This window comes from Rhamphochromis sp. 'chilingali' (assembly GCF_963969265.1).
Source record: "Rhamphochromis sp. 'chilingali' genome assembly, chromosome: 9".
Taxonomy (NCBI): Eukaryota; Metazoa; Chordata; class Actinopteri; order Cichliformes; family Cichlidae; genus Rhamphochromis; species Rhamphochromis sp. 'chilingali'.
The window spans coordinates 32,827,271-32,849,330 of NC_137936.1; the positions used below are offsets into that span (position 1 = coordinate 32,827,271).

General features: G+C 40.4%; 1 protein-coding gene across 3 annotated transcripts in view; it reads left to right on the top strand.

The window, feature by feature from the left end:
• The first annotated feature begins 5,625 nt into the window (after positions 1 to 5,625).
• Positions 5,626 to 22,060, top strand: part of ngfb (nerve growth factor b (beta polypeptide)) — a 30,183-nt gene continuing 13,748 nt past the window's right edge. The window contains exons 1-2 of one of the 3 annotated variants that reach the window (XM_080892102.1): positions 5,626 to 5,817; positions 6,307 to 6,377. The gene's annotated coding sequence lies outside the window, so the exon portion shown is untranslated. The remainder of the gene's footprint in view (positions 5,818 to 6,306; positions 6,378 to 22,060) is intronic. The other 2 variants (XM_080892101.1, XM_080892103.1) reach the window with 2 other exon arrangements.

Consider the following 22,060-nt stretch of genomic DNA (forward strand, 5'->3'; position numbering starts at 1 on the left):
ATGAGACGGCCTATAGGGAGGAGGTCAGCACCCTGACCCACTGGTGTCAAGACAACCATCTCACCCTCAACGTCGCAAAGACAAAGGAGTTGATAGTGGACTTCCGGAGGTGCAGAGAAGTACACACCCCCATCACCATCAATGGCGCTGCTGTGGAGAGAGTGAGCAGCTTCCGGTTCCTTGGAGTACATCTGGCTGAGGATCTTACGTGGTCAGTACACACAAACAAAACAGTGAAGAAGGCGCAGCAGCGCCTCTTCTTTCTCAGGAGACTGAAAAGATTCGGCATGAACCCCCGCATCCTTAGGACCTTCTATCACTGTGCCATTGAGAGCATCCTCACTGGATGCATCACCACCTGGTATGGCAACAGCACCGCCTACAACTGCAAAGCTCTCCAGCGAGTAGTGCGGTGCTCTGAACGGATAATTGGAGGTGAGCTTCCCTCCCTCCAAGACATCTACAGGAAGTGGTGCCTGAGGAAAGCGGGGAGGATCATCAAGGACTCCAGTCACCCCAGCCATAAACTGTTCAGACTACTTCCATCAGGAAGGAGGTTCTGCAGCATCCGGTCCCGTACCAGCAGACTGAGAGACAGCTTTTTCCACCAGGCCATCAGACTGCTGAACACTTCATAGACACCTCAGCTTCACTACTGGAACTTTAACATTATGCACTCCATACTGTACAGTAATGCCACTGTTTTGCACATGTGTCAACTCTGTATATTTTTATATATTTTATTTTATTGTTTACTCTATTTAATTTGTAAAATATGTGTATACACACACACACACACACACACACACACACACACACACACACACACACACACACACACACACACACACATGTAGAAAAACATTTAGTATACACATCCAGAAATGCATATACTATTATATATTGTACATATATTTATTAGTTTCAGATGTAGCCATTCTTGTATTTTGCTTGTTTACGTTATTGTATTTTGCACAACTTTGTTGCTTGTGAAGCTCGCACACAAGAATTTCACTCACATGTACTGTACCAATGTACCTGCACATGTGATGTGACAATAAAAGTGATTTGATTTGATTTGAAGTAATATTCCCATCATTTGATGCCATTTGTAATTGCAAAAAATGAGTCACATTAATGAAAAAACAGAAGTAAATGTAGTTGAAGCAAAATAGATAAAGAAATAAAACTGTATATTGTTCTAAAGAGATCTCACAATAAGAGACAGGTTTTAAGCATATCTACAGTGTGACATTACATATTCTTCCCGCCTTAAGCGAAGCAACCAGCGAGAAAAATAATGAAACACCATCAGCACATCCGCATGACATCTGTGGCAAATGAGAACTCATCTGTCAGCAGTCAGCTCTCTCTGAGCGACACAACCTCCCACCAACAACACACACCAAACTCTTTCTAAACAAACAAACAAGAGAGAATAGATCCCTCGATCATCATCACACAGCTGTAAACACAGATGTGCTCAGAGTCATGTCATTTAACAGAAACAGACATGGCTGAACAGGAAGTACAGTACAGCCCGAACACAACACATGCACACATGTGAGGACCTGGTGTAGACTATAAAAAGATATAAAGCCATTACATTTTAAATGAAGGGAAATTGTGGAAAGACTTTAAATTCCAGATGTTGTCACAGCTGGAATCATGGATTTAAGAACTATCGAGTAGCCAAGACAGTAAAGGCTCCAAAAGCTTGACGTGAAATTATATAGAACAGAGGATACATTTTTTGAATTCTTCTACTCTCAGAGAAATTTAATCCAATGCAGGAATGGTTCTTTCTGTCATAGACAACACAGCCATTGTCCTCTGAGGTTAGAGAGCCTTTCCTGAAAGACTGTCTGCCTGGTGGCCCCAGGCTAATCTGAGCTGGGCTGAGTGGAGGTCACAGGGCACATGCTTAGCCTGGTTTTGGCTGGTGGTCTGAGCACAGATCTTTCAGATCACTACTTAGGTCAGGTGGCTCAATTTGCTTGAGATAATCTGTGAAAAGCACTTAGGTACATTTTAAAAGATTCTTATTTTTAGCACGTGTGTTTCAGATTAAGTAGGCTACTGTGGGCTGTAATGTAGCCTATCCTTAAATTAACTGCGGCTACATTAACAATATATTTTAAGTTTTGGAACAGAGTGTATGACTAATTCTGGCTGAGAAAGATGACCTGCTCCTCATCTGACTCTGCTTTGTCTTTGTGGTAATCAAATCTGAATGTTTCATAGAATGAAGATTAAGCCCTCACTTCCTGCTCAGCTCAACAAAGTCAGCTGTCTGTTGAAATGCCGGGCCTGAGCTGATGTCGCTGATGAAGGCCAGATGTGGATTGCCTAAGCGCGCACACTTTCTTTCTTTGAAGAAATTGGGAGTTACTGTGATTCTTAACAAACCAACAGACTGACGGACTGTGGTCCACCATCAAATAATACTCTGGTTACTGGTAGTTCACACAGTGTTAGCCAAAACTAATTTAGGTTTGGAAGCGATCCACTATTTTAATGCCGCATGTGTATCAATACTTTTTTCCATTCCTGGGTTTAATTTCTTTACCAAGAACCTGTCTATCCTGGAGGATTATTGTAAGGTCACAAGGATACATCCAAGTTTATACCAGAACAGGGGATAAAGTGGGGCCCAAGTTATTACTCTTTTGTTTTCAACACTTCATGTATTTTATAATTGATTCATTTTTTTGTTATCAGAACGCATGTTGAAATAAGTGTGGTTTTTTTAAACCACACAACCCCTTCACATTCCCATTGGAGCTACTGTAAACATGAGCTATAATACTTGTACTTTCATGTCCCATGCACACACTGAATAGCTTATCTCTAATAACACAGCAAATCGTTCCATGACTAGCCTGCATCCACTTATATAAGAACAGATCTGGATTCTCAAATCACGTTGATCAAAGGTAACGCAATAAATGTACAGTATATGTACAGTATATCCCATCCTGACCTTCAGAAAAGACCACAGTTACTGGAAGAAAGACTCTTTACCCTTAATAAAATGCAAACCGATCCCACATCTGGATATCACGGACTGGCCATGCGTTAGTGCCAAATTAAAATACTAACACAATGAGATTTTACAATATGTAACAATAAATGTCATTTAAAATGCTTTTTTCTTTCACTCCCACAACCTGTCTGGTAAGTACAGCACACAAAAATGTGTCCAAACTGCAAGGTCATGTCTAACCACTGGAAAAATTGAGCTGCCTAATAAAACAGTTACGTTTCGGTTACGTTTATTCCAGTCTTTTACACGAATTCCCAGCCATGTCTGAAGGTGTCCAAAAACCATGATGAACAGCAGAAGAGCCTGGTTTGGCATGAGTGACTAAATAGGTTTATGTAAATGAGTTTCACAGGATGTCAGTGGCAGGCCAGGTCCCAAATCCCCAAGGCCCAATAGCTCCAAAGCAGGAAGAAGCCACTCATCTAATAGGTCTCTCGGGGGTGTCTGGTCATGCATATACCCTAAAGTGAAGACGAATTGTATCGTCGATGGACGGCAAATTGGGCCCAAGTCATTATGTAGGACAGAAAAGCTACAAGGAGGCTCCTGTGCAAACATAGGAGAACCAGAAGGTTGCTTTTCAGATCACTGCCATGGCACTCCTAAAAATACCAGTGATGCCATGAAAAGTTTAGACCAATAATCAAAGCCAGAGTGTAATCCTAATGTAATATGGTGAGCAGATTTTGCTTCCATATGTTCTCATTGGATCCAGATGTGTAAGAGTGGTAGTAACATAAATAGGTACACGGTGAAGTGCTTATTTAAATGAAAAAAAAAAGGATTATTATCTAACTTAAAAGAAAAAAAAATAAAGCGTAGACTATCCAGTGACTTTGTCGAATTTGTTGGGGTCAGATGGGAAAGAAAGGTCACACAGATCCAAACACTCACTGCCACATCTGTACTTTTTCCACACCTGGATTAGTTTACACTATCTCACCTTTAAGCACAAATTTCTTCTTGAAACATTAGCACTATTTGCTCACACTCTCTCTGTGTTTGAAACATTCTGTAACTTTATATCATTTCAATATAAGGGCTGCTGTTAACAATTACATCAGCTTAAAGAAGAAAATTTGAACAAATTTAGCTTCTGGGAGAAAATAAGCACTGGCAGTGACTTGATGAAGAAATGTAATAGACTAAATTAACATACTAAATATAATCAAAGTGTTTTTCATCTATTTTGTAAGACAAAATAATTATCTATTCCAGCATTAGAGTTCAAAAGTTCAGTAAAACAGAGAGCAATCTTAGCCAAATTAACACATCTGCAATGGAAAACTATTAATTGCAAAGAAAATAATAACATCTGTCTCTAAGTAACATCTGCTATCTCACTTTAAAATAAGAAGAACATTACAAAACTAAACTGGCTGAGACGATACTTGTGGGAAATTTTGAGAAGACAGATTTTATTTTTTATACTAGATCATAATCAGAGGATGACTCCTCTGCAGCTACATAATGAGATACAGACCAACTGTGAAGCTTCCAGAGCAGGATGTTTAATTCTTCTTAATTTGGTTCTAAAACAATTTCAGCTTGGATAGAAAAACAGAAGTGAGCTACTGTAGCTGCCAAAAGAGACTTGTAAATGGCGGTTTGTTGTAACAAATTAGCAAATGGAAAACAGTTAGGAAAAATATGGAAAAATACTAGTGGCAACATGCTCACAATAACGATTCTAAAATGCTGATGTTTAGCCCATTTTATTTAATAATTGCAAACCTAGAAAAGAGAGAGAGAGTGAGATTCAAGTTGAATATTGGTGATATTACAGTTGGAGTGGAAGGATCAACAAACTCTTGCTTATTTCACCTCCTAAATCAGATGCATTTAGCTTGCTTTTCCCTGGTCACCTGCAGTGGATTTATGCCTTAAGAGGGTCACGGCTGGAGGACAACTGAATTGGCTTGTTTCAGTCACAGCATTGTACATTAGTTGCTACAGAAGCTTTGAAAAACCCCATCAAACACACGGGACATGTGTTAACCATGTTTATGGTTGGTCCTTTTATTTTGACCCTGCCACAAAGGCAGTAGTTACTATAGACACGTCTTGATGCTCAATCTTCCAGCCAAAGAAATCCTAGAAAGCGGATTCTGTTCATCTGGACATTGTGTTTTCAGTGGAAGAGAAGTTTCATCGCCCACCCAAGTGACTTCTTCAAGTTTGCCCAAACTTATAAACAATACATTTGCATAATTACTGAAACTGGCACCGTTGGCTAAAATCTCTTATTGGTGAAATCAGTTTTATGATCAATAGTATGCAAATTGTCAAATGCAGTAGTCTTAAGGGATCATCAAGTTCAAGAAATAAAACAGTAATTTGGATACCCTTAGTTATGGTTGTAGACATATTTCAATCTGTACTGGACTAGTAACTGACAAACTGACAACTGAATGTGAGCTATTATACTTAAACACACAATACAGAGAATTATGAACCATTAGAGGATGAGAGAAGCAGGCACTAGGACCTGAAGCACTGGCGAGTCACACAGAGCTTGCAGCCTCTGAGAGCTTCTCACTTACTTTCAGAACAATTTTCAAACAAGTGCAAGACTCGGAAAAGACTGTGTGGGATAATTCACAGAAGAGTTTGCTCTTTGCCCTCTTGGCTTTCTCTGGAGTTGGACACAAACTGGAATATATTTCAGTAAGCGTGGGGAGTCGTACGACAGTGAGAGAAACTAGAGCTTTTTTCAGGTAGAGAACTACTTTATCATCATCTACATTGCATGGAACTACTATAGCCTCAAGGTAGATCACATACATTCACTTGTATTTTTATTTTTATTTTTATTTTTATTTTTATTCCTATTTATTATATTTATCCCCTTCGTATATTTTATTTATATTGACTCTGTATTTATATATATATGTGTGTGTGTATAACTCTGTAACTTCTGTCGGTGCTGTGCTTTTTGGAAATCGAATTTCCCAGAGGAACCCACCCGAGGGATTAATAAAGTTCTATCTAATCTAATCTAATCTACATACAAGTAGTCTAGTGTGTAATGTATAATTTCTAATCAATTTACAAACAAAGGAAATTTGTAGAATTGTGAAGATTGTTCTTGTTAGTGTGGAGAACAGGTATTGCACAAGATAAACTTTTACATGCAGCCCAAGACGATTTTAATATTTCCTGTTTCTCTATTTTACTGTAAATGCCTGCTGAAGATTCCTAGAAAAGGGGTTTAGTGTTGAAGTTTAACAGGGAGCTGATCATCTGCTTCATCTCCTCAGATACTGTTGAGGCTTAGCCTCATCAGGTTACAACAGCAGCGGTCAGACCTGCACTCGTCTCCTTGGGCTAGGTAATGTTCTCAAAGCATTCCTGCAGACTTTGTGTATTTGCATGGTATGTTGGACTGGAAACAAGAAGCTAGCTGCAGGGTAGTTTTCTCAAATTATGTATACCACAGAGTTAAGACAAATTATTGCATTCTTGGCATAATAGCAGGTGATTAAACTGGAGACAACTCGCTATGCTTTTTAGATAAAATTTGCTTTTAGAAATCTAACCAAAACTAACATATGATTCATTTTGGACCTATTAAAGAACTCATTTCCCTTCCTCTATTGAACCCATTCCTGAGAAATTCACTCAGACTTTGGTGGAGCGTTGAACATCTTCCAAGTATAGTGAGTTTCCTAACAGAACTAAATGAGCTAAATAATACATAGAGGAACAGAGCAGTTGGTCTACTGTTATCAGCTGACATGAAAACCAAAATGCATACAAAAAGACGTCTTTTCACTCAAACAGTGGGAGCAGTAGGGAGTTTACATGGGTAAGCAGCTATGAAATTAGAGGCTGTTTTCTTAAGAGGAGTTTGGTCTCACTGATTAACTGATTTGCATTTTGATGTGAAAAGGTCAGCAAATAAAAACAGATGAATTTTTCTCAAGCTCTCGCTGCATTGCCAAATGCTCATTTTCTATCACTGGAAGATCATTTTCAATTTTACACTCCATCATCTGGAGCAGATGTAGTCTTCTAGTCTTTTGGAGTGTCTTTGGAGAAGCAGCAGGAGTTGATTCAAATAGTGTAGTTGAGTCAATAAGGCTTTTAAAGAGAACTTGTTGCTGTGTTTTCTGACGTAGGACAATGAGCAATGACCACAAGTGTGCTTGTGGATAAAATAGCACTGACTATACCAAAAATAAAAATAAAAATTACCATGCAGCTCTTTGACTGAGTTTTTCTACTTTTAAAGCAAGTAAAAATAAAAAGTCCAAGCTTTCTTGAACTTCACTCATGCTAAGGAACAGCATATTGTTAAGTATGCCAATTATGTGCTTTTTTTAATTCATAAAAATTGGATGGATGGAAGGAATGTATTTCATCACATCTTTAATTTATTTACTATTGTGTCTGAACTTTTAACCTAATGTGCTAATCAAGGTGACAGGACCTGATAAGGTACTTTCCCAGAAAAGAAGGTTGCACAGACTCTCTAGATGTTTTCGTAACGCTTCCAGATTTAGTCTGCACGTAATGAATACTTTCATCTCTGAATCATCAGTTGAATATTTTTTTTCCCCATCAGTCGATCAGTTGTTTGTGTGATAAAATGGAAAACATGTCTATCACAGGCTGCAAGACGGAATGTGACATCTGTGAATTGCTTTTTAGCACAGCAGCTGTATATCCACATTGCTGAGCAATCTGTTCCACAGGTGGATGGACAGAATCTGGCAGTCCAGATTTAAATTCTTCAGACAGGTTACAGATGCTTTATGGCCCATTGGAGTAGAACCAGTGTGTGAAGGTTTCTATTCATTTTTGAAAAAAAAAAAAAAAAAAAAAAAAACCCAGAAAATAAATAAAAATCTCTGTCAAGACCACCTACTTATACCTTAATCTAGAAGAACAGAAAGTGAAACAAATGGCGTCTACAGTAGAGATGTGGTGGTGAAAACATACAGCTGCATTCTGGATTACTGTCATCTTGAATTTTGTTATGATTCAGCTTTTCTTTAGATTGACAGGTACTTGTCTGGTTCTTCTCAGCTCTCTGTATGGTTGCCAATTAAATGAAGTCCAGTCCTAGCTTGTTGATGACAAAAAAGAATTCCTGGAACTTGCATGTATGTCTGAAACACCAGTTTCATATCAAATACACAAGCGTGAGTAGTTTGTGCCAAATAATTGGAAGCATGGTGTACAACAGATGTTGCTACAAAGCAGCTCCCTGGGAAGCTGTGCACTACATCTGAATGTACACAGTTGCAATGGTAATATCCTTTGATATTTTGCTGCCATGCAAAAACAAATAACACACACAAGTCCAAAAGCACAAGATATATAAAAACGGCTTCTATTCTATCAATACCAAGTTTAACATTGACTCTGAACAATAACCAATTTGGTGCCAAGCTCAATTCAAAGTTCACATTTCAGTTTACTTTGGAAACTCTCAGTACTTTTGGGCATTGTTGCTATCTTCTTTAGTAATACTTCATACTTTATATTTTAGCATATAATCTTTTTGGAATTCTTTACTTTGTTCGTGACACACTCAGCAACTGAAGCAGGCTTTATAAAGCAGAGGGCTCAAATCAGTAAAGCTTGTCTCTGGATGATGTGCAGTTACATGTATATGGCTACAGCTTTGTCAACTTTGACTTTAATTATAGTGGAATGGAAGTAAACTTTACAGACAGTTTTATACTGAGCAGTTTTTTAGAATATAAGTAGTGATGCTACCTTTATACTATTTTCACCCTTGTTCATTAACATTGTATATGACCTTGTTAAAATACACAAAACACATATTTCCAGAATCCTCCTCTTCTTCTATCCTCAAAAAGAGCATGACAGTAATTGTCTACAGCAACGGAAGCCTCCATTACTCCGCCCCTCACTGGCATCAACCTGATTGGCAACCTTTCATATATAATTGCATCAGCATCCATCCTTCTATGCAGACATGTCTCATCATCTTTTATAGCCTCGGGCACTGTTCAAGGAGCGCGGTACCACTTACAAACCACAGAAAAACAGGGGGTACCGTTAAAACCTTCTGCTGTACAACTGCAGACAATTATTTCTCTTAATTACTCAGCAGGAGCTCCTCAGTTTGATATCACATTGAGAACATGAAGTTCACTATAGTTAGAGGAAGTGCATTAACATGGCACATAAAAACAAGAGCTGTCTGGGACTGTATGTCTTTGCCAAGTTTGAAAAATTCCAATATGAATGAATTGACTAACTGGATCCAGAAGGATAACTGGATATCCATTAGGTGTGCAATGTTTTTTGTTTCGGATTCGTAAAGATGCAAATTTGTCCAGTTGTGTTCTCTCTTGCAATTGTAAATAGCTTCTCCAAAATATTCCTAAAAGTTAAATTTCCTAAAAGTTCAGAACTTCCAAGTTGGGCAAAGCCCCACCTCTATTCATGTTTTTATGGAAATCCTTACATAACTTCCGCGTGAACCTACTATCAAACAGCAAATGGAAAACAGATAAACCAAGCCAGTCACACACTGGGTGTTAACAAAGTAAAACTATAGATGTGTGGATTTGAGCAGCAGCTAAAACAGGCCTGTGCCTGTGATTAAGCTGTATTGCCTCTCTCCAGTGAAGTGCCCTTGCAAGCAGGAGTGCCTCATCATCTGAGAGCACAAGTTTCAATAAAGCCACACACACACAGTGTGTGAACTGTGATTCATTCTCCTTATCCAGCACAGCAACTACAAGTCAACTCCATAACCCATCGGTAACATCAGCTCTTTCATTTAGAGCCTACTCTAAATTGACAGCGAAAGAGAAATAATGCTCTTTTGTCTTTCAGTGTCAATTACTTCAGCATGTTTTCAGAATATTTAGTTATTTATTTAAAAAATCTTTCAAATCAAAATTGATGCTGATGATTACCATTTTCCACTATCCGCCAAAGTGCCAAACTACTAACACAGATAAATAAGCTTGTCCCGTGTGTATTCACTGACTGGAACCGCTGCTTTTCCATGCTTGTATTTTGCCTGAGTCATCAGGTATGGACTAATTGTGTGAAGGAAAATTCCTTTTGATTCGAGCCAGTAAAAACACACAAAGCAAAAGCCCAGAAGACCACTAAAAGAGACCACATACAAACAGTCAAATTTGCTTGAAAAATAAACCGTTAAATACAGCAACATGCGTGCATTTTTACATATACACTGCAGCTTTTTTGATGTTACGTTATTTACTCTGCATAAAAGCAGAGGAGAATTTATTTGGAAAAGCTGCAACCATAATATAGGGATTCAGAAAATTGCTGTGACGAAATCAGTGGCTACAGTAAAAAAGGGCCACAAAGGTGTAAGAGTGTATGCAAGAAGCAGTTGATTGGCCATAAAGGTGCAGCTATATCACACGCTCACTGAACCAAAACTTTAAACAGTCACTTTGGTAAGAGCTTGCCGCAAAATGGAAACAAAAGCCAGAAAAGGAAATCCAGTCACTTTTTCCACAAGGTGACAAAGCAACAGCGATAGTTCAGAACCTCCTGATATTTGTTACACCGGTGCTTAAAATACTTTACTCTGCAAATGCATAACTTCAAAAGACTTTTTACATCAAGTCACTGGAACACTATGGACCAAATATAAGTGATGGCTGGATTCTTTTAAGACCAAAAACATATTGTGGGTAACTTTTTTAGAGAAACACGACTGCTAAACATTAAAAATGAAATCCGATGCTCGAATTGGCCCTTTTTGGTAATTGTGCTGACAGACACAAACAGCAAAGGCTCAAGAGGGCCTCTTATTTGTGGAGTAATTTTTTTTTCAGTCACATAAATAAATAAATAAATAAATAAATAAATAAATAAATAAATAAATAAATAAAATCTCAAAAGGTGAAACAATAATCTTCCTGCCACTCTAAAAGATCTGCATAATATTTATTATGACAGGGACAGATTCAACGCTGGTCGCAGCAAGAGTCTGTAAATGAACAGAGAAATGAAAGCAGCTATTCAGTCCAGGCGTAGAAGGCTTATCTGATCTGGCAATTGATGTTTTAATGTTCTGCAGTAATTGCACTGGCTGCAATCTTTAACATAAAAACAATAAACAAACATTATCAGCCAAAGAGATGGAAACAGCTCTGGTGCACTGAGGCTAATCTTAAATGGACTGAAGTTAAATCACAAGTAAACTTGATAGTGATATACAGTTCATCTCAGGCTAACAAGGTCTGCCATAGTTTAAGCACAAGCTAAACTTCCACCACAATGTTGAACGTGATGATGCTGACACCTCCCAGCAGTCACTGTTGTAAGTGTATATCTTGCTAAGTTTTTTGGAGTACTTGAGCAGAGCCTGTGCCTTCCTTCAGTCTCTTGTGTTTAGTTACACTGTGTATAGAGACTGGGGTCAGCTGTGTTTCCTCAGTGCACTGAGACCAAACACAACCATCAGTGAGTAATGAAACTGTCCTTGTTAAATCCACCATTTACCACTCTCATGTGGTTGTTTCTGTTGTAGTCCCTGATTATATTTCATGTCTTGGGTTTGGGAAATATAAAGAAAGATGCAGTACGACTTTATGATGCATTCTTTCTGTAGCTGTTTTCACTTATCTTTGATGTCACGAACTTCAACAGATTATGTTGTGTGTCTGTGTGTAGATGTTAGGTCTGCTGTTTAATCCGAGAGGTCACAAAGGAAGTATGGTCCAAGTCAAGACCTCTTTTGCTAACTGCTTAGCTTGTAAATACTAAATCACAAAGCTGCATTATAATTTGAGCAGATTGTGTATCTTATCACACGAACATAAACAATAGGCTGCTATAGTCATCCAGATGTTGCAGTGTGTGTATTCTCAGCGATAACTCTAAAGTTTCAGTCTGTTCCATCACTAAAAGCTTTGGAGCAAGAGACTGAATCCACTCTTTAACTTTTGCTGATAGACCGACCCTCTCTGATCTGCTCTTTGGCACGACACATTTCAGTCTCAGTTTGGACCTGATGTGGTCTTTTGAGTTCCAGCGCCAAGGAGACTTCCACACATCTGCCTTAAATCACAGCCGACTGCAAGCCCCGTTTCTCAAAACAAAGGTCATGCTGCGTTTGAAATGGTTTCGCACATAGTTGCCTGATAACAGTAAAACAGAAAATCGCCTCAACTAGATGCAACAGGACAGCAGTCAAGAGAACGTGGAAATCAAAGCCTTCAATTGCATGCCATTATCTTTCTTAACATGATTCCTTTGAGCAGTTGCCAAAAAAAAAAAAAAAATTAAGATGTTTCACTTGTGCACAAGCTGAGACAGGTTTGCACTAATGGAAAAACCATTCATTCACAACATCCTTTTGAATATTGTCATCACGTGTATATTTGAATATTGCAATAATCAAATGTGTGCATGTGGCCAGAACCTTTGCATAATCAATGGTGATAGATAGATAGATAGATAGATAGATAGATAGATAGATAGATAGATAGATAGATAGAAGTGTACTGTACATTACACTGCTTTTTAATTATACTGCTGGTAGTCTTAAAAGTCAACATTTGAAATGTTACTGTTTACACCCCCTAGCCCACTCTTTACTCATTTTGATTGAGGAAAATAAACAATGGAAAGTATCCAAACTCATTCTATGCTAATGCAAAGTTAGTTTGAAGCTCTGGTGTAAAGGAGTTATTTCATCATGATTTCAAGGGCGGAAATTTTGTTTACTCCAGATTTCCAAAACAGATCTCAGCTGAGATTTCTTGATGTTACCCAACCAAAGCTGCAGTCTGCTGAAAATCTTTCACTCACTAATATCATTCTTTCAGCAGCTACTTTTACTATCTATATTCCCAATTATCATCTGCAGCTGTTGCTCCTGTGTGGGTGTGCTGCTTCGTTGACAAAAAGACTCCAATTTAAATACACAGCAGGTGGCCTGATGCAAGATCTGTATTCATAGTGAACAACCATTTCTCCAAAGGGAGTATCAATGAGAATCCAAGAACTGAACTATCATTCATATTTACACTGCAGGAACACAGTCATAGGATATTTTTATTCTTATCAAATCTGAATGTGTGTTTTTAGCCCTTCTTTATTGTATAGTTAGTGAGAATATAGCTACATCAAAACTTTGCCATAAAATGTAAAATAAAAGTATAACTTTGTAACGGCAGAGAAGATCCTGTGTCTTTTTGGCCTTTAATGTAACTTCTTCAAGTGTACCTCAATGCTGTGAATCGTACAAAATAGCCGTAGGAAGGAAAATACTCTACAGTAACCATAGAAACAAAATATGCCCCATTTACCCCTGAGTGAAAGCACTGCACAAGTTAAGAGATGTTTAGACATGGTCATTGCTGCATCTTCCTGCCTCTCCTAGCGTATCCATGAAAACACCACAGCAGAGCAACATATGTGGTTAATGAAGGGATTCGTATCCATCAATTAAGTATGAGTGACTCAGAAAAAAAAGAAACGGGTAATACAGGGAATTAAATGTTTTGTCAGCTACAAAAATCTAATGTTGCGCCATATATTGGCATGGTGACAACTGAGCAAAAATATCTTAAGGGTTTTAGAATTTATTCATAAATACTTGCTTTTCGCTTCCACAGTCCAGTCGGACCTTTGACAGCACAAAAATCCATGTACAAAGCTGTAAAGTTTTAATCAGAACTGTTCAAAGAGAAAATAAAATCTGACAATGTGAAAACTAGAAGAGTACAGTCCTCCACCAGGGCTAAAAATTTAATGGGTGCTTCCATTGACACTATAGGGGATGATACTCCAAAAATTAGCAGACATCTACATGGAAACTGGATGGCTGTTGTCCTGTCCGTGCTTCCAATCAACAGCCGAACTGGAAATTATACAATCTAATCATGTTGTTGCACTGACAGGTGCATAAAATGGAGGTTCAGAGTTTAACTCCTTCCCTAGTGGACAGCTACTAGGGTTAGCTCTTGTTTCTCTTTTTGAAACGTAGAAATTTCCATCTTATTTTAGGCCTGCTTCCAGAACAAAATGAGCATCATTTAGTGAGGGTGATCTATAAAGCTTGCTAGCCATAGAAAAACCTGGACCATATTGTAATGGTCATGAAACTAAATCTTTATATACTGAGATGTCAAAACTCATGATTAAAGCTACATCTATTTATGGATACATCCAAACTAAAACTGACTTCTTTTTATCTGTTTTGCTTAGCAGGAAATTTGGAAATATAATAATCTGGTAATATTCACAATAGAGATGGCACGATACCACTTTTTAATGTCTGATACAGATATCATAAATTTGGATATCTGCCGATACCGATATGAATCCGAAATAGTATGTTTTTTAATCAATAAAACTGTTTTTTAATATCGTGCTGCTTTTTGTATAAGTTCACACTCAAGTTAAAAAAAACAAAAAAACACTAAAGCTATTCTGTTATACCTGTATGCAAAAAATACACTGCACCCAAAATATTTCATAGTTCAGCAATACTGATCAATCTAATAAACTTAAACCTACTCCATCCTCCCTATTCTGGTATTTTAAAGACTAAGCAACCTAACTAATAGGGTTGCCAACTCCCAGCAAAAAAATAAAATAAAAAAAAATAGGGAACCACCCTCCACCTCATGATGCTTAATTGACGTAATCAACTTTAATTTGATGCAGTGTGGGGAAAAAATGCACAGAAATCAATTATTTTTCAAGAACAATTAAATAATGGTGACAACCACAATCTATATTCCTTTGGCAATAAAGTATTGGGAAATTACTGTTTTCCTTTATGAGTTAGTTTAGTTTGATTTTAAATGTTGTCCACAGTACCACTACCTATTAAGCTTTTTTACAGCCACACTGTGGTCGAGGAAAGGAAACTTAACACATAAAACAAAACAATTGTAAAATCCTGGTAATTAAATTATTAATGCACTTAAAGCTCAAAATTTTACCATGACTGCAACTTTAGTGAATTTTGAGTCTGAGGGTAAAAAGTCTGCACAAATGCAGCTTCAACTGGTGAGCAGTTTTGCATGAATGACCACAGCAACATAATCAGCAGCATGTTATTCAAAGCCCATTGGTGGCTTTCAGATAAAGTCGCCTGCACCTCCTTTCCTCTTTGAATGAGCGCCTAAGAGGATCAGGTTACTAGAGAGACTGTGTGACTTTTACCATATGAATGAAGCAAGAGGTAGATTGTCCCTGGTCTGCAGCCTGGGTTGTGTGCCACCACAGGCTGCTTGTCAGTCAACCCAGAAAGGGTCCATTAAACTGACTCCATTAGAGCTAATGAGTTGTAGGTCAGTGGCTATGGGTGGCCTCTCCATTCATGAGTAACAAACCATATAAATGGCAGGCTTGCTGATTTCATTAATTCACACCACCAAGAGGAAGAAATGTTGCCAGTGTTGCAGCAGAGCTTGCACAGTGTGCCATCAAGTAAAAGAGGAAGCAGAGTGCTCATTACCTCTGCACATCATTATATGTAAGGTAGGGCTGCAAGCATCATTAACTTTTATTATAAATTAATTTGAGGTGTTAATCCCAGTTAATTGTTTAGGGATTTTGTTTTTTGCCTGTTTTGTTAAAGTAATTGTCCCCAAACACAAACAATAAAAAGGACAAGGAGGAAATCATTTGAATTTTCTGAATGAGTATTTTATATAGTTTATGTGAAGTAGCACATTACCTGTGTCCCAGATTAGTGCCAAGAGCACTATATTCATCTCAGAGATGTAGGCAGCAAATTCCACTGTACCATCTTGAAACCATCACCAGGATTGAAACTTCTTGCAAGTAAGGCCAATAGCTTGGTAAACCTAACCACAAAAATGTTGTTTTTCATAAATAATTGGAATAAATTAATGGAGAAAAAATACAAAGGTGAGTTTTATATTAGTTCATGATATTGACTGACAAAATGACTTATCAGCAAATTTTGTAAATGTCTGTGTATTAATTTGCACATGCTGCTTTTAGTCATTGCTGTAAATTCTAACATTATAGAACATGAAAAATGAACAGCAACAAGTGGCATTTCAGAAATGATGGTGTACATGCTTGAATGAAGCTTGGATATCCCACAGTATATTCTGATAAAGACTAGAGCTCTTCCCGAATCCCTGTGTAACCCCAACCAGCATACACAAAGCTCAGTATAGTAGAGAGTCAGCAGTGGCTAACCAGCTCCAAAACCTCATTAGATAAATAAGCACAAAGCAGCTATTATGAAAGTCTACAATCGGGAAATAAGAATATGGAAAAACAAATGGGGTGTGAAGGTATGGTAGCAGCAGCTGCATGGCCAAACCACAAATCGCATCCAGCTATTCTGAGGGAATACAGTACCAGTAAACTGAGGCAATTTTGCAGCTACTGAGCTCTGAATATTACACAAGCTGGGCCAGTGGTGTATTTTAGTCATAATCATATCACAGTAAAGTCCAATTTGAATGTGAAACAATAAAATTGAGCTTTTTGTTTGAACAACAGTGTACGGTAGATGAGACCAAAGTTGATTGGCTTAACCCATGTGGAAAATATATATATAAATCTTATAAAGTTTGTAGCTGTCTTGTGAGAAAGTTTTTTTCTATTTCTTTTCCATATGGGAAAGCTTATATTTTTTTTTTCAAATTAGAAGATTTTTCCAATGTTGTATAATTTTTAACGTGCCAATAAATTATCCTTTCAAGTGTCAAAAGTCTTAGCAAAAGTTCAAAAGCCTACTCAAAACTCTCTCTTAACAATAGCTGTACATATAAACATGGAAATACCAAAAACAACCAAAGAAAAAAATAATTAAGCTCAGCCACACAAAGAAATAAACTCTTCTAAATACTCGTACATGTAGTCTATGAGCAAAATACCCAAACATTAACAGCTCACAAACTGTCAGCAGATCTAAGCGCATGGGCACACTTAGCTTGTTCAAGTTGAGTGAATCATAGCATTGGATAACTGGTGAAACTTTAGTAAGTGGCCAGCTTTGGGTCTTAAAATATTTTCTAACTCCACATCCTTTTTAAGGTCAGTGGCTGAAACAGGCATCCATTAAAGAGACATGACACATGGTAGAACTAGCTTACACCTTGCAACCACTTTTTTATGTTCATCTTGTTGGTACCTGGTAAGATCTCCTTCAGAGCTGCCTTGTTTCTTAGTGGCACCGGTTGAAGAAGGTGCTAGAAACAGACCGCATTTGCTGCAGATCCATGGTGCAAATCTTTGTGCCACCACATCACAACTGTATTCCATCCATCCATCCATCCATTTTCATCCGCTTTGTCCGGGGCCGGGTCGCGGGGGCAGCAGCCTAAGCAAAGAGGCCCAGACCTCCCTCTCCCCAGCCACCTCCTCCAGCTTATCCGGGGGAATACCAAGGCGTTCCCAGGCCAGCCGAGAGATATAATCTCTCCAGCGTGTCCTGGGTCTGCCCCGGGGCCTCCTCCCGGTGGGACATGCCTGGAACACCTCACCCAGGAGGCGCCCAGGGGGCATCCTTGTCAGATGCCCGAACCACCTCAGCTGGCTCCTTTCGATGTGGAGCAGCAGCTGCTCTACTCTGAGCCCCTCCCAGATGGCCGAACTTCTCACCCTATCTCTAAGGGAGAGGCCAGCCACCCTTCGGAGGAAGCTCATTTCTGCCGCTTGTATCCGCGATCTCGTTCTTTCGGTCACTACCCACAGCTCGTGGCCATAGGTGAGGGTAGGGACGTAGATCGACCGGTAAATTGAGAGCTTCGCTTTTACACTCAGCTCCCTCTTCACCACGACGGACCGGTGCAGCGTCCGCATTACTGCAGCTGCAGCCCCAATCCGTCTGTCGATCTCCGGCTCCCTTCTCCCATCACTCGCGAACAAGACCCCGAGATACTTGAACTCCTCCACTTGGGGCAGGAACTCATCCCCGACCCGGAGTGGGCACTCCACCCTTTTCCGGCTGAGAACCATGGCCTCAGATTTGGAGGTGCTGATCCTCATTCCCGCTGCTTCACACTCGGCTGCGAACCGCTCCAGTGCGAGCTGGAGGCCCTCACCCGATGAAGCCAACAGAACCACATCATCTGCAAAAATCAGAGATGAGATTCTGAGGCCACCAAAGCGAAAGCCCTCCGCCACTTGGCTGCGCCTAGAAATCCTGTCCATAAAAATTATGAACAGAACCGGAGACAAAGGGCAGCCCTGGCGGAGCCCATCACCCACCGGGAACGAGTCCGACTTATTGCCGGCAATGCGAACCAAGCTCTTGCAACGGTTGTATAGGGATCGAATGGCCCGTAGCAATGGGCCAGACACCCCATATTCCCGCAACACCTCCCACAGGACACCCCGAGGGACACGGTCGAATGCCTTCTCCAAGTCCACAAAACACATGTAGACTGGTTGGGCAAACTCCCATGCACCCTCAAGTATCCTGGAGAGGATAAAGAGCTGGTCCAGTGTTCCGCGACCAGGACGAAAACCGCATTGTTCTTCCTGTATCCGAGGTTCGACTAACGGACGAACTCTCCTTTCCAGCACCCTGGCATAGACTTTCCCAGGGAGGCTGAGGAGTGTGATCCCCCTGTAGTTGGAACACACCCTCCGGTCCCCTTTCTTGAAGATGGGGACCACCACCCCGGTCTGCCAGTCCACAGGTACTGCCCCTGATCTCCATGCAACATTGCAGAGGCGTGTCAACCAGGACAGCCCTACAACGTCCAGAGCCTTCAGGAACTCGGGGAGGACCTCATCAACACCAGGGGCTCTGCCACCAAGGAGTTGTTTAACTGCCTCAGTGACCTCGCCCCCGGAAATTGGCGGGTCATTCCCCTCATCCCCAGACTCTGCTTCCTCCTCGGAAGACGTGTCAGTGGGATTAAGGAGGTCCTCGAAGTATTCCTTCCACCGCCTGACAATTTTCTCAGTCGACGTCAGCAGCGCTCCGCCAGCACTATACACAGTGCAGGTAGAGCACCGCTTTCCCCTCCTGAGACGTCTGACGGTTTGCCAGAATCTCTTCGAGGCAGCCCGAAAGTCTTTTTCCATGGCCTCTCCGAACTCCTCCCACACCCGAGTTTTTGCTTCAGCCACTGCCCGAGCCGCATTCCGCTTGGCCTGTCGATACCTGTCGGCTGCCTCCGGAGTCCCACAGGCTAACCAAGCCCGATAGGACTCCTTCAGCCTGGTGGCTCCCTTCACCTCTGGTGTCCACCATTTGGTTCGGGGATTACCACCACGGCAGGCACCAACCACCTTGCGGCCGCAGCTCAATGCAGCAGCTTCGGCAATGGAGACGCTGAACATGGTCCAATGTCCCCAGTCTCCCTCGGAATGCTGTTGAAGCTCTGCCAGAGGTGTGCGTTGAAGATTTCGCGGACTGGGGCCTCTGCTAGACGTTCCCAGCACACCCTCACTACGCGTTTAGGTGCACCAGGTCTGTCCAGCGTCTTCCCCCGCCACCTGATCCAACTCACCACCAGGTGGTGATCAGTTGACAGCTCAGCCCCTCTCTTTACCCGAGTGTCCAGAACATATGGTCGCAGGTCTGCTGATACGATTACAAAATCGATCATCGACCTACGGCCTAGAGCATCCTGGTGCCACGTGCACTTATGGACACTCTTATGTTCGAACAGGGTGTTCGTTATGGCCAAACTGTGATTAGCACAGAAGTCCAATAACAGAGCACCGCTCGGGTTCAGATCAGGGAGGCCGTTCCTCCCAATCACGCCCCTCCAGGTCTCGCTGTCGTTACCCACGTGAGCATTGAAGTCTCCCAGCAGGACAACAGAGTCTCCAGGTGGAGCACCCTCCAGCACCCCCCCCCCAGGGACTCTAAGAAGGCTGGGTACTCTGAACTGCCACTCGGCGCATAAGCGCAGATGACAGTCAGGACCCGTTCCCCGACCCTAAGGCGCAGGGAACAAACCCTCTCGTCCACCGGGAAAAACCCCAACGTACCGGCAGCAAGCCGAGGGGATATTAGGATACCCACCCCAGCCCGCCGCCTCTCACCAGGGGCAACTCCAGACTGAGACAGAGTCCAGCCCCTCTCCAGGAGACTGGTTCCAGAGCCCAAGCCATGTGTAGAGGTGAGCCCGACTATATCTAGCCGGTACCTCTCAACCTCACGCACTAACTCCGGCTCCTTCCCCACCAGAGAGGTGACATTCCATGTCCCTATTGCCAGTCTTGGCAGCCGGGGGTCAGTCCGCCAGGGCCTCCGCTCCTGGCCGCCACCCGGCACACAATGCACCCAACCCCAGACAACATAGCCCCTGGGATCCCAGGGGCAACTGTATTCTATCTGATTAAAATCTGACTGTGGAAGCCATTTGTAAACTCAGTCAGTAAACTCTGTCATAGTAAAGAAATCAGCTTTGTGACATGACATGTTATACTGTTAGAAGCAACCATCACAAGATACAGTGGTACACTGTGGTCACAAAGGGTAGTAGTGGGGTAGAAGTATGCAGTGAATCACAACCGACACCATGAACTGCTGATAAAATGCAGGATGGATCCATGCTTTCATGTTGTTTATGCCTAATTTAACCCTAGCTTTAAAAGCAGTAGAAATCAGGACTCAGTTTCCTGCTCTCAGCTGCCGGGAGTTACACCCAGTGTGGTCCTCTGGTGGTGTAGCCCATCTGTTTCAAGGTTCATTGGTGCAAGAGATGTTCCTCTGAATACCTCAGTTATAACGACTGGTTATTTGAGATACTGCTCTGTTCATATCAGCTTGAAACAGTCTGGCCATGCTCCTTTGACATCTGACATCAACAAGGCATTTTCTGCCAGAGAACAGCCACACACTGGATACTTTCTCTTTTTAGGACCAGTCTCTGTAAACCCTAGAGACGGTTATGTGGGAAAATTTCAGCAGATCAGCAGTTTCTGAGAAACTCAAACCAGCCTGTCTGGCACCAGCAACCATACTATGTTTAAAGTCACTTAAACCATCTTTCTTCCCCATTTTGATGCTCAGTTTGATTGGCTCATTAGATGTTGCGGTAAGAACAGTTGAACAGATGTACCTAATAAAATAATGTATGTTACATAAACAATGGTCAGTACAGCGGTGGTTTTAATAACTGAAAAAAAAAAACCCCCGCAAGTCTGAATATCAATAGCGCATGGTCATTATTATACTGATCATTAAAGACAGTAAAATTCTGATTTTAAAGTTTAATTTGATCACTTGGCTGTTCTCAAATATAAAAATTGGGAGATGTTGGATTACTGAACTATAATATGGTTTTATAGAAGCAGGGAGCATGAATCACTATGAAGGTTTTCGATGGTCCACGAGACCATCAATAACTCATCCATTTTATCTTAATTGCTTAGGCATAATTTATAGTCCTATAAAAGTTATAGTACAATCAATGAACTTTTATTGATCCCAACCTTATTAACTGTTAGAGCAGCAAAAATACATATGAGACCAGATAGGGTAATACATATGAACACTACTTATAAGAAGCATTAAAAAAATTTCAATGCATTTAAAATGTAAACTTAGATGAAGCTTAAATTTTAAACTTATTCTACTATTGTCCCAAATTTAAAATTAGGTTAAGTTTAAATTTTAATGACTAAATTTACTTAGTCTCTGGAAAAATAAATCATTACAATTTATACATTTTTTGATTGCCATTTCCTTCAATTTTGCCCTAAACAAAATTGGAAAGGACAGATAGTTTGCTCATTTGTTTTCTCAGTTTTTATATCATGAATTCGTTCTGTGCCTCTTTCACTCACTTAGTCCCTGCTACTTAAAATATGGAGTGTAAGTAAGATTTATTTAGAGCTTTTTCAGTTATAAAGTCATAAAATGTTATACAATAAAACAAAGAAGACTAGAGAGGCAAAAATCATCATCTTTACTAACATCAAAACACAAACATAAAAGTGGAGTTATCCTCCCTTCATGATTTATGTTTCAGCTATTTCTCTTTTATATGGCACGGATGGCAAAACTTCCAAAATAAGGACACACCTGTTTAACTTTACTCATAGCTCCTCCTGATGCATTTCAGGAATTAAAAT